Source organism: Schistocerca cancellata, chromosome 1 (assembly GCF_023864275.1).
Source record: "Schistocerca cancellata isolate TAMUIC-IGC-003103 chromosome 1, iqSchCanc2.1, whole genome shotgun sequence".
Lineage (NCBI taxonomy): Eukaryota > Metazoa > Arthropoda > Insecta > Orthoptera > Acrididae > Schistocerca > Schistocerca cancellata.
The window spans coordinates 127,826,269-127,837,685 of NC_064626.1; the positions used below are offsets into that span (position 1 = coordinate 127,826,269).

Consider the following 11,417-nt stretch of genomic DNA (forward strand, 5'->3'; position numbering starts at 1 on the left):
GTCTAGACACAACAGCAAGTACAGCATGAAAAAAAACGAGCCAGCTAAAGTACAGGATGAGCACAAAGTCTTGCCCTGATTATAAAAATTTATAACAGAATAATCGTTTGACATAATAAGTTACATTTGATGCCGTTACATAGGTTAGTGTTACTAGTTGTGACCAATAGATGGCGCTAGTGCTCCACAACACCGACGCGGTCTGTTAGGTCACGTTAGTTGCTGGCGAAATAACGTCGAAGCAGAAGAAAGCGCAATGTGTGCTTTGGTTTCACGAAACGAAATCGCCCATCAGTGTTCAGCGTAAATTTGGGGCTTCTTATTGACGCGGCCCTCCTGAAGTTAAATCAATAAAGCGATGGTATGCAGAGTTTAACAGAACAGGCAGCGTTGAAGATCGTCCTCGAAGCGGCAGGTCTCGTGTGAGTGATGGAGCTGTTGATCGTGTTCGGCAATCGTTTCAATGGAATTCGTCTAAACCAACTCGTCAAGCATCACGCGAACTTCAAATGCCGCAAGCAAGTGTGGTAAAGATTTTCCATGAAAGGCTTAGGTTGCATGCTTCAAAAGTCCAAATCGTGCAGGCCTTACAACTGAATGATTTTCTGGCACGTGGTGAATTTGCAAGTGAGATTCTCAACAGGATTGATGGCTCTAACGGTTACTTAAATCGCATATGCTTTACCGATGAATCCACCTTTCGTGTGAGTGGAATGGTAAATAGGCATAATGTCCGTATATGGGGTTCAGAGTCTCCACATGCTATTGTACAGTTACAGCGAGATAGCGGAAAAGTGAATGTTTGGTGGGGCCTCGTGCATAACAAGGTTTTTGGACCGTTTTTCTTCGCGGAAAAATCAATTACCGCTAACATTTACTTAGACGTTTTGCAATAGTTAGAAGAATATCAATCATGGATAATTTTCCAGCTATATGGAGCACCCCTCCACTGGGTTTGATAGTGCGTGATTTCCTGGATGAAACATTTCCGGATCGGTGGACTGGAAGGTACGGTCCAACCCTCTGGCTACCCCGTTCTCCAGACATTACGCCCCTTGACTTTTTTATGGAGCTATAGTCTTCGTCACACCAGTTGCTGACGTCGACGAACTGAAGGCTGCTGTGGGTACTGTGACAGAACACATGTTACGAAACACCTGGCGGAAACTGGAATACCGCCTCGACATTCTCCGAGCTACCAAGGCAGAACACGTTGTGGTTTATTAACGTAAGTGGTCTTAAGATAGCTAGTAACACCTATGTAACGGGATCAAATGTAAGTTATTATGTCAAACGGATATTCTGCAATAAATTGTTATAATCATGGCAAGACTTTGTTCTCACACTCTACGTTGAAGTAAAACTAAACTACTTGGAGAAAAACTGGGATGATTTTATCATACTAAAAAACTTCTTACCTGAAATGAAACTACTAGTCCGTTTATTATAATGACAATGTTATAATTTAAACTCCTATTTCAAAAGACAGCCAAACTTGCAGAAAACCAAAAACTTTATTTTTTTTGCAAAAGTCTTAAAAGTTAATGCTTTTAAGATTATGTAAATTGAAATGAACTAAACTGAAATGACCTAAACTGAGGTGGGACGGCGGACTCTTCTGTTGGATGAATCACTAACATTATCAGTACGTGCCAGCAAGGATTATCATCTTAAAACGTATAATAGTGCAAATCCATTCCCTCTGTTCCATAAGTGCTGAGCCTGTAAGTCCTACCATCACATTAATAGTTCCAAACAATTTTCTTCAGCAAAATCCCCCTCTAGTGTCCACTACGCTAAAAGTTCTACCAGCTTACTCCATGTCCAACAAATGTTCAAATGTGTGTGAATTCGTAAGGGATAAAACTGCTGAGGTCATTGGTCCCTAGACTTACATACCACTTAAACTAACTAAAACTAACCTATGCTAAGAACAACAGAAACTCCCATGCCTGAGGGACGACACGAACCTCCCGCGGGAGGGGCCGCGCAATTCGTGACATGATGCCTCTAACCGCGCAGCCACTCCGCGCGGCGATGTCCAACACTAGGCTACACCCCGCTCTACAACTCAGCCAAAGGTAAGCTAGTTCAAAGATGCTACTGTCACTGCCGTAAGTCGACTATTCATCACATGTCACATTCGACTGCTTTGCTCTCGTAACATGAAATTTCCACTCATTCTGAAATTACGCGCAAAAAAAATGTCCAGTCCACTTATACAGGGTGGTCCATTAATAGTGACAGGGCAAAATATCTCCCGAAATAAGCATCAAAGGAAAAAACTACAAAAAATGAAACTCGTCTAGCTTGAAGGAGGAAACCAGATGGCGCTATGGTTGGCCCTCTAGATGGCGCTACCATTGGTCAGACGGATATCAACTGCGTTTTTTTTTTAAATAGGAACCGTCATTTTTATTACATGTTCGTGTAGTACTTAAACAAATATGAATGTTTTAGTTGGACCACTTTTTCGCTTTGTGATAGATGGCGCTGTAATAGTCACAAACGTATAAGTACGTGGTATCACGTAACATTCCGCCAGTGCGGACGGTATTTGTTTCGTGATACATTACCCGTGTTAAAATGGACCGTTTACCAGTTGCGGAAAAGGTCGATATTGTGTTGATGTATGGCTATTGTGATCAAAATGCCCAACGGGCGTGTGCTGTGTGTGCTGCTCGGTATCCTGGACGACATCATCCAAGTGTCCGGGCCGTTCGCCGGATAGTTACGTTATTTAAGGAAACAGGAAGTGTACAGCCACATGTGAACCGTCAACCACGACCTGCTACAAATGATGATACCCAAGTACATGTTTTAGCTCCTGTCGTGGCTAATCCGCACGTCAGTAGCAGACAAACTGCGTGATAATCGGGAATCTCAAAAACGTCGGTGTTAAGAATACTACATCAACATCGATTGCACCAGTACCATGTTTCTATGCACTAGGAATTGCATGGCGACGACTTTGAACGTCGTGTACAGTTCTGCCAGTGGGCACAATAGAAATTGCGGGACGATGACAGACTTTTTTGCACGCGTGGAACATCAGGGACGTTGGCGGGTTAACGTATGATGCGGCTTTGTTGGACGAAGGATAACTGGCCTCCATTTTATCGATGGCAGTCTAAATGGTGGAATGTATGCTAATTTCTTACGTAATGTTCTAGCGATGTTACTACAAGATGTTTCACTGCATTACAGAATGGCAATGTACTTCTAACATGATGGATGTCCGGCACATAGCTCGCGTGCGGTTGAAGCGGTATTGAATAGCATATTTCACGACAGGTGGATTGGTCGTCGAGGCACCATACCATGACCCGCACGTTCACCGGATCTGACGTCCCCGGATTTCTTTCTGTGGGGAAAGTTGAAGGATATTTGCTATCGTGATCCACCGACAACACCTGAGAACATGCGTCAGCGCATTGTCAGTGCATGTGCGAACATTACGGAAGGCGAACTACTCGCTGTTGTGAGGAATGTCGTCACACGTATTGCCAAATGCATTGAGGTTGACGGACATCATTTTGAGCATTTATTGCATTAATGTGGTATTTATAGGTAATCACGCTGTAACAGCATGCGTTCTCAGAAATCATAAGTTCACAAAGATACATGTATCACATTGGAACAACCGAAATAAAAGGTTCAAACGTACCTACGTTGTGTATTTTAATTTAAAAAACCTACCTGTTCGTCTAAAATTGTGAGCCATATGTTTGTGACTATTACAGCGCCATCTATCATAAAGTGAAAAAAGTGGTCCAACTAAAACATTCATATTTGTTTACGTACTACACGAATATGTAGTAGAAAATGGGGGTTCCTATTTAAAAAAAACGCAGTTGATATCCGTTTGACCTATGACAGCGCCATCTAGCGGGCCAACCACAGCGCCATCTGGTTTCCCCCTTCAAGCTAGGCAAGTTTCGTTCTTTGTAGTTTTTTCGTTTGACGCTTATTTCGTGAGATATTTGGCCCGGTCACGATCAATGGACCACCCTGTATATCTCCACTTTACAGTGCCTTCCGTCACACACCGTTCGGTGACTAGCATACTCTGCTGTAGATGTAGCGAGAAATGCAATGCGAATCATCTTGTACCCTCGTATGGTCACTCCATAAACAATCGCAGACAGCTGTTCACCCTATATGTCAGATCCTTTATGGTGTATCGAGGACACGGGCCGTCCGATCACACTTCCCTGGCAACGCCTCTTTCTCCGATGAACATACGCCTTCCAGGACAACGCACTTATTTCTGCAGACGTCACGCTACTGCGCCGGGCAACGTGTCCACGTGGTGTAGCTGGTGGACGTAGCCTGGCCTGGGTGGGTTATCGGCCGCTGCCGTGACGGCGATCGCCCTTTTTTTTTGCCCTGGCGGTGGCTTTTACTTCTTTTTTCGTAAATTACCTGTGATATAATGTAGGGGCCCTGAATAAATTACCCGCACGGCGAGAGGGCGCGGATTAGGCGGACGCAGATTACGGCTGCGTGCCGCCGCCGACGCTACTGTGCGTGGCGAGGCGAGGCCAACCACGGGGATATGGGAGGGGGGGGGGGGGGCGGGCTGCCCCTGCCTAGCAAGACCGACAGCCGGCTGCAAGTGGGCAGAGCCGCAGCAGATGATGGAAATTTTTTGTAAATATTTTATGTGCTGAAGGCAATACAGTTGCTCAGGGTTTTATGAATTTTGTAGACTTTTAGGATGTTACAGTGAAATTTTCGCTTTTAGCGTTCCGTGCCTCAGTCGGTAAAAACGGACTCTTTATAGCATCGCTTTGTTGTCTGTCGGTCCACCTGCTAAGAGCCGATTTTCTCAGGAACGGGTCAACGCATCAAGTTGAAACTTATGTCTCATACTAAAATCCACAGTCCATTGCCGGTGTAAATAATTTAACCTTCTAAGTCAGTGCAATCAAAAGATACGGCCGTTTATGTTACATATCAAAGCATATACACTCATGGAAATTGAAATAAGAACACCGTGAATCCATTGCCCCAGGAAGGGGAAACTTTATTGATACATTCCTGGGGTCAGATACATCACATGATCACACTGACAGAACCACAGGCACATAGACACAGGCAACAGAGCATGCACAATGTCGGCACTAGTACAGTGTATATCCACCTTTCGCAGCAATGCAGGCTGCTATTCTCCCATGGAGACGATCGTAGAGATGCTGGATGTAGTCCTGTGGAACGGCTTGCCATGCCATTTCCACCTGGCGCCTCAGTTGGACCAGCGTTCGTGCTGGACGTGCAGACCGCGTGAGATGACGCTTCATCCAGTCCCAAACATGCTCAATGGGGGACAGATCCGGAGATCTTGCTGGCCAGGGTAGTTGACTTACACCTTCTAGAGCACGTTGGGTGGCACGGGATACATGCGGACGTGCATTGTCCTGTTGGAACAGCAAGTTCCCTTGCCGGTCTAGGAATGGTAGAATGATGGGTTCGATGACGGTTTGGATGTACCGTGCACTATTCAGTGTCTCCTCGACGATCACCAGTGGTGTACGGCCAGTGTAGGAGATCGCTCCCCACACCATGATGCCGGGTGTTGGCCCTGTGTGCCTCGGTCGTATGCAGTCCTGATTGTGGCGCTCACCTGCACGGCGCCAAACACGCATACGACCATCATTGGCACCAAGGCAGAAGCGACTCTCATCGCTGAAGACGACACGTCTCCATTCGTCCCTCCATTCACGCCTGTCGCGACACCACTGGAGGCGGGCTGCACGATGTTGGGGCGTGAGCGGAAGACGGCCTAACGGTGTGCGGGACCGTAGCCCAGCTTCATGGAGACGGTTGCGGATGGTCCTCGCCGATACCCCAGGAGCAACAGTGTCCCTAATTTGCTGGGAAGTGGCGGTGCGGTCCCCTACGGCACTGCGTAGGATCCTACGGTCTTGGCGTGCATCCGTGCGTCGCTGCGGTCCGGTCCCAGGTCGACGGGCACGTGCAACTTCCGCCGACCACTGGCGACAACATCGATGTACTGTGCAGACCTCACGCCCCACGTGTTGAGCAATTCGGCGGTACGTCCACCCGGCCTCCCGCATGCCCACTATACGCCCTCGCTCAAAGTCCGTCAACTGCGCATACGGTTCACGTCCACGCTGTCGCGGCATGCTACCAGTGTTAAAGACTGCGATGGAGCTCCGTATGCCACGGCAAACTGGCTGACACTGACGGCGGCGGTGCACAAATGCTGCGCAGCTAGCGCCATTCGACGGCCAACACCGCGGTTCCTGGTGTGTCCGCTGTGCCGTGCGTGTGATCATTGCTTGTACAGCCCTCTCGCAGTGTCCGGAGCAAGTATGGTGTGTCTGACACACCGGTGTCAATGTGTTCTTTTTTCCATTTCCAGGAGTGTAGGTTGACCTAGAATCACAAAATTTTGCAATAAGCAGGTTTTCACAGTACAAGTAAAAGGAAAAGTAACGAAAATTATTGATTTGTAGTTACAAAATGGTTCAAATGGCTCTGAGCACTATGGGACTTAACGACTGAGGTCATCAGTCCCCTAGAACTTAGAACTACTAAACCTAACTAACCTAAGGACATCACACACATCCATGCCCGAGGCAGGATTCGAACCTGCAACCGTAGCGGTCACGCGGTTCCAAACTGACGCGCTTAGAACCGCACGGCCACACCGGACCGCGATTTGTAGTTACACTGAAGCGCCAAAGAAACTGGTATAGCCATGCATATTCACATACAGAGAGATGTAAACAGGCAGAGGCTAGCCGCTGTGGCAGAGCGGTTGTAGGCGCTTCAGTCTGGAAATGCGCGACCACTACGGTCGCAGGTTCGAATCCTGCCTCGCGCATGGATGTGTGAGATGTCCTTCGGTTAGTTAAGTTTAAGTAGTTCTAAGTTCTAGGGGACTGATGACTTCAGATGTTAAGTCCCATAGTGCTCAGAGCCATTTGAACCATTTTTTTTAAACAGGCAGAATGCGGGGCTGCGGTCTGCAACACGCCTATATAGCTCAAAAAGTGCCTGGCCCAGTTGTTACATCGGTTAGTATGGCTAAAATGGCAGGGTATCAAAATTTAAGTGAGTTTCAACGTCTTGTTACAGTCGCTGCATGAACGGTGGGACGCAGCCACGAACTGGGGAATTTCCCGTACGATCATTTTACGAGTGTACTATGAATATTACGAATCCGGTAAAACGCGAAATCACCGACATCGCTGCGGCCCGAAAAAGATCCTGCAAGAACGGGACAAACGACGACTGAAGAGTATCGTTCAACGTGACAGAAATGCAACCCTTCCGCAAACTGCTGCAGATTTCAGTGCTGGGCCATCAACAAGTGTCAGCGTGCGAACCATTCAGCGAAATATCATCGATATGGGCTTTCGGAGGCGAAGGCCCACTCGTGTACCCTTGATGACGGCTCGACACAATGTTTTAGGCCTCGCCTGGGCCCGTCAACACCGACACTGGACTGTTGACGATGGAAACATGTTGCCTGGTCGGACGAGTCTCGTTCGAAATTGTATCGAGCGGATGGACGTGTACGGGTATGGAGAATGAATCCATGGACCCTGCTTGTCGGTAGCGGACTGTTCAAGCTGGTGGAGGATCTGTAATGGTGTGGGGCTTGTACAGTTGGAGTGATATGGGACCCCTGATACGTCTAGATACGACTCTGACAGGTGACACGTATGTAAGTATCCTATCTTCATTACCTGCATCCATTCATTTCCATTGTGCATTCCGACGGACTTGGGCAATTCCAGCAGGACAATGCGACACTCCACACGACCGGAATTGCTACAGAGTGGCTCCAGGGACACTCTTCTGAGTTTAAACACTTCCGCGCTGGGCACCACACTCCACAGACGTGAACAATATTGAGCATATCTGGGATGCTTGGCGACGTGCTGTTCAGCAGAGGACTCCACCCCATCGTACTGTTACGGATTTACATACAGCCCTGAAGGATTCATAGTGTCAATTCCCTCCAGCACTATGAGGCATTAGTCGAATCCATGCCACGTCGTGTTGCGACACTTCTGCGTGCTCGTGGGGGCCCTACACGATATTAGGCAGGTACACCAGTTTCTTTGCATTTTCAGTGTATCTTCTTTCTTCTTCTTTTAGTGTGCAACCCTGAGGCTGGTTTGCAGCAGAGCGCCATTCCTGTGCCTTCCTCTTCATTTCCACGTATGTCTTACATCCAACGTCATTCATGATCTGTTGCATGTATGATACCCTTGATCGCCCCCTCCGATTCCTTCCCTTGAGGGAAGGAATCGGCGGGGGCGACCAAGGGTATCATATTGCTATTGTTCCAATGATGTTCATATTGCTATTGTTCCAATGATGTTGTTGTGTCGTAGGATGTGCCCTACAGGTTTGTCTCTTCTTGTTTGAATGTGCCTCCACAGAGATCTGGTTTCCTGTACTCTTCTAAGCACCTCTTCTAAGCACCTCTCTCCTGCTGATCTTCATCATCCTTCTATAGCACTACATCTCCAGGGCCTCTAGCCGTCTTCTCTCTTCTCTTCCAACGGTCCAAGTTTCACATCCGTATAGGGTCACACTCCAAACGAAACCTTTCATGATACATTTCCTTGTTTTCAGACTGATGTTGCTGGTGAGTAAGTTCCTTCTCCGATTAAATGCAATTTTACCCTTTTGTTTTCTGGTCGCAATTTCCTTCCGGCTTCTACCATCTCTTGTGATTTTGCTTTCAGTGTATATCACACGAAAACAACATATCTTTTGTCGTTTGTTACCCGACACCAAATTTGAAATTAAGGCAGTCAGATGCTCTGGATTCATGTTGACTGTGTCGCTTTGATAAACGTCAAAAATCAGACAACGAATGACTTCATTGCCCAAATGACGCATTTCCGAAATTATCCATTATCAGATAGCCAGGAGCGATTATTGCACGCATAATAGAAAAATATTACTGCAAGCAAACATAAATTGTTAGACTGCAGTCACAGTAAGCAACGGCCAGTATGGTATCCCACCGTAGTCCGAGGCGCTGCAAGACACGTCCTCGCCGATCATCGGGGCTCAGTTCGAAGCGGGACTCTTCATTGGAGACAGTTCTACTCCAGACAATGGGATTCCAGGCCGAACTGGAACCGTCTCCTGCCATACGGCCCGACACCCACGAGTGATGCTCCGGAGTGCAATTTGTTTTCATAGTAGGGCGCCTTTCGTTGTCATCTGCGGCACCCCTACAGCACAACGGTGTGATTTCCGCGCCACCGTTTGTTACCCTTCAGGGCATGCCGTCCTGGGCTTACATTTCAGCAAGATAATGCACGCGGCGACTGTTGCTACTCCTCGTCAACCCCTGTCTTGGTGAGTGAAGTCGCCCGATCTCTCCCCAACTGAGGTTGGCACGGCCCTCCAACCATCTCGGAATTTTGGCGATCCATCGCGCCAATGGGCAGAATCCGGCACGATACCCTCAGGAGGGTGTTCAACAACTCTGACAATCAATCACAACCCGATTAACTGTTTACATAAGGGCCAGAAGGGGCGCTTTATTAACAGGCTCAATTTATGAAGCTCTTTGTGTTGAATAAAGCATCCAATTGTTTTGAAATCGTAATCATTGCTTTCTATGGGCATGTGCATCACATCTGTCGATTTCCGTTCCATTCGGACAATTTCTTCGTGGTGCGTTAGTTTTTTTTTGTCTTAGACTATAAATTGAAGTCCCCTGCTCGCTCTGGGATAGTCTCAGGAACTACTATAGATGAAACTTCCTGGCAGATTAAAACTGTGTGCCCGACCGAGACTCGAACTCGGGACCTTTGCCTTTCGCGGGCAAGTGCTCTACCAACTGAGCTACCGAAGCACGACTCACGCCCGCTCTCACAGCTTTACTTCTGCCAGTATCTCGTCTCCTACCTTCCAAACTTTACAGAAGCTCTCCTGCGAACCTTGCAGAACTAGCACTCCTGAAAGAAAGGATATTGCGGAGACATGGCTTAGCCACAGCCTGGGGGATGTTTCCAGAATGAGATTTTCACTCTGCAGCGGAGTGTGCGCTGATATGAAACTTCCTGGCAGATTAAAACTGTATGCCCGACCGAGACTCGAACTCGGGTCCTTTGCCTTTCGCGGGCAAGTGCTCTACCAACTGAGCTACCGAAGCACGACTCACGCCCGGTCTCGCAGCTTTACTTCTGCCAGTATCTCGTCTCCTACCTTCCAAACTTTACAGAAGCTCTCCTGCGAACCTTGCAGAACTAGCACTCCTGAAAGAAAGGATATTGCGGAGACATGGCTTAGCCACAGCCTGGGGGATGTTTCCAGAATGAGATTTTTTTCGCAGGAGAGCTTCTGTAAAGTTTGGAAGGTAGGAGACGAGATACTGGCAGAAGTAAAGCTGTGAGAGCGGGCGTGAGTCGTGCTTCGGTAGCTCAGTTGGTAGAGCACTTGCCCGCGGAAGGCAAAGGTCCCGAGTTCGAGTCTCGGTCGGGCACACAGTTTTAATCTGCCAGGAAGTTTCATATCAACGCACACTCCGCTGCAGAGTGAAAATCTCATTCTGGAACTACTATAGATATTTTGATACGATCCTGGAATTCCCGAGGCATGACAGTTGTGGGCTACGTGAGCACTATTGTGGACCAACTGCATCCTTATGTCCTGCTTTATGTCCTGCCCGTCGACGATGACATATTGTAGCAGGATAACTGTCCATGTCACAAAGCCAGAATCGTGCCATAAACTACATCTACGTCGACACAGATACTCCACATGCCACAGTACGGTGCGTGGCGGAGGGTGCCCTGTACCGCTACTGGTCATTTCCCTTCCTGCCCCACTCGCAAATAGAGCGAGAGCAAAACAACTATCTATATGCCTTCGTATGAACTCTGATTTCTCGAATATTATCTTCGTGATCCTTAGGCGCAACGTATCTTGGCAGCAGTCGAAGCGTTCGGCAGTCAGCTTCAAATGTCGGTTCTTTAAATTATCTCGCCAGTGTTTCTAGAAAAGAACATCGCCTTCCCTTCAGGCATTCCCCTTTGAGTTCCCGAAGCACCTCCATAACACTTACGTGAAGTTCGAATCTACCGGTAACAAATCTAGCATTCCAGTTCTAAAGTGCCTCGATGTCTTCTTTCATTCCGACCTGGTACAGATCCCAAACACTCGGACAGTACTCAAGAATAGATCGCACATGCGGTCTCCTTTACAGGGGAACCACTCTTTCCTAAAATTGTCCCAGTAAACCGAAGCCGACCGTTCGCCATCCCTACCACAGTTCTCACATACTCGTTCCATTTCATATCGCTTTGCATCGTTACGCCCAGATATTGAAATGACTTTGTCAAGCAGGATATTGGTAATACTGTAACCGAGCATTACAGGTTTGTATTTCTTACCCATCAGCATTAACTTAC

At 47.6% G+C, this 11,417-nt stretch overlaps 2 non-coding genes across 2 annotated transcripts; one reads left to right on the forward strand and one right to left on the reverse strand.

The window, feature by feature from the left end:
• Positions 1 to 10,085: 10,085 nt before the first annotated feature.
• On the reverse strand, positions 10,086 to 10,160 carry Trnas-cga (transfer RNA serine (anticodon CGA)). Its single transcript has one exon. It is a non-coding gene; the product is annotated as a tRNA-Ser (tRNA).
• A 255-nt stretch (positions 10,161 to 10,415) lies between these two features.
• Trnap-cgg (transfer RNA proline (anticodon CGG)) lies at positions 10,416 to 10,490 on the forward strand. Its single transcript has one exon. It is a non-coding gene; the product is annotated as a tRNA-Pro (tRNA).
• Positions 10,491 to 11,417: the final 927 nt, after the last annotated feature.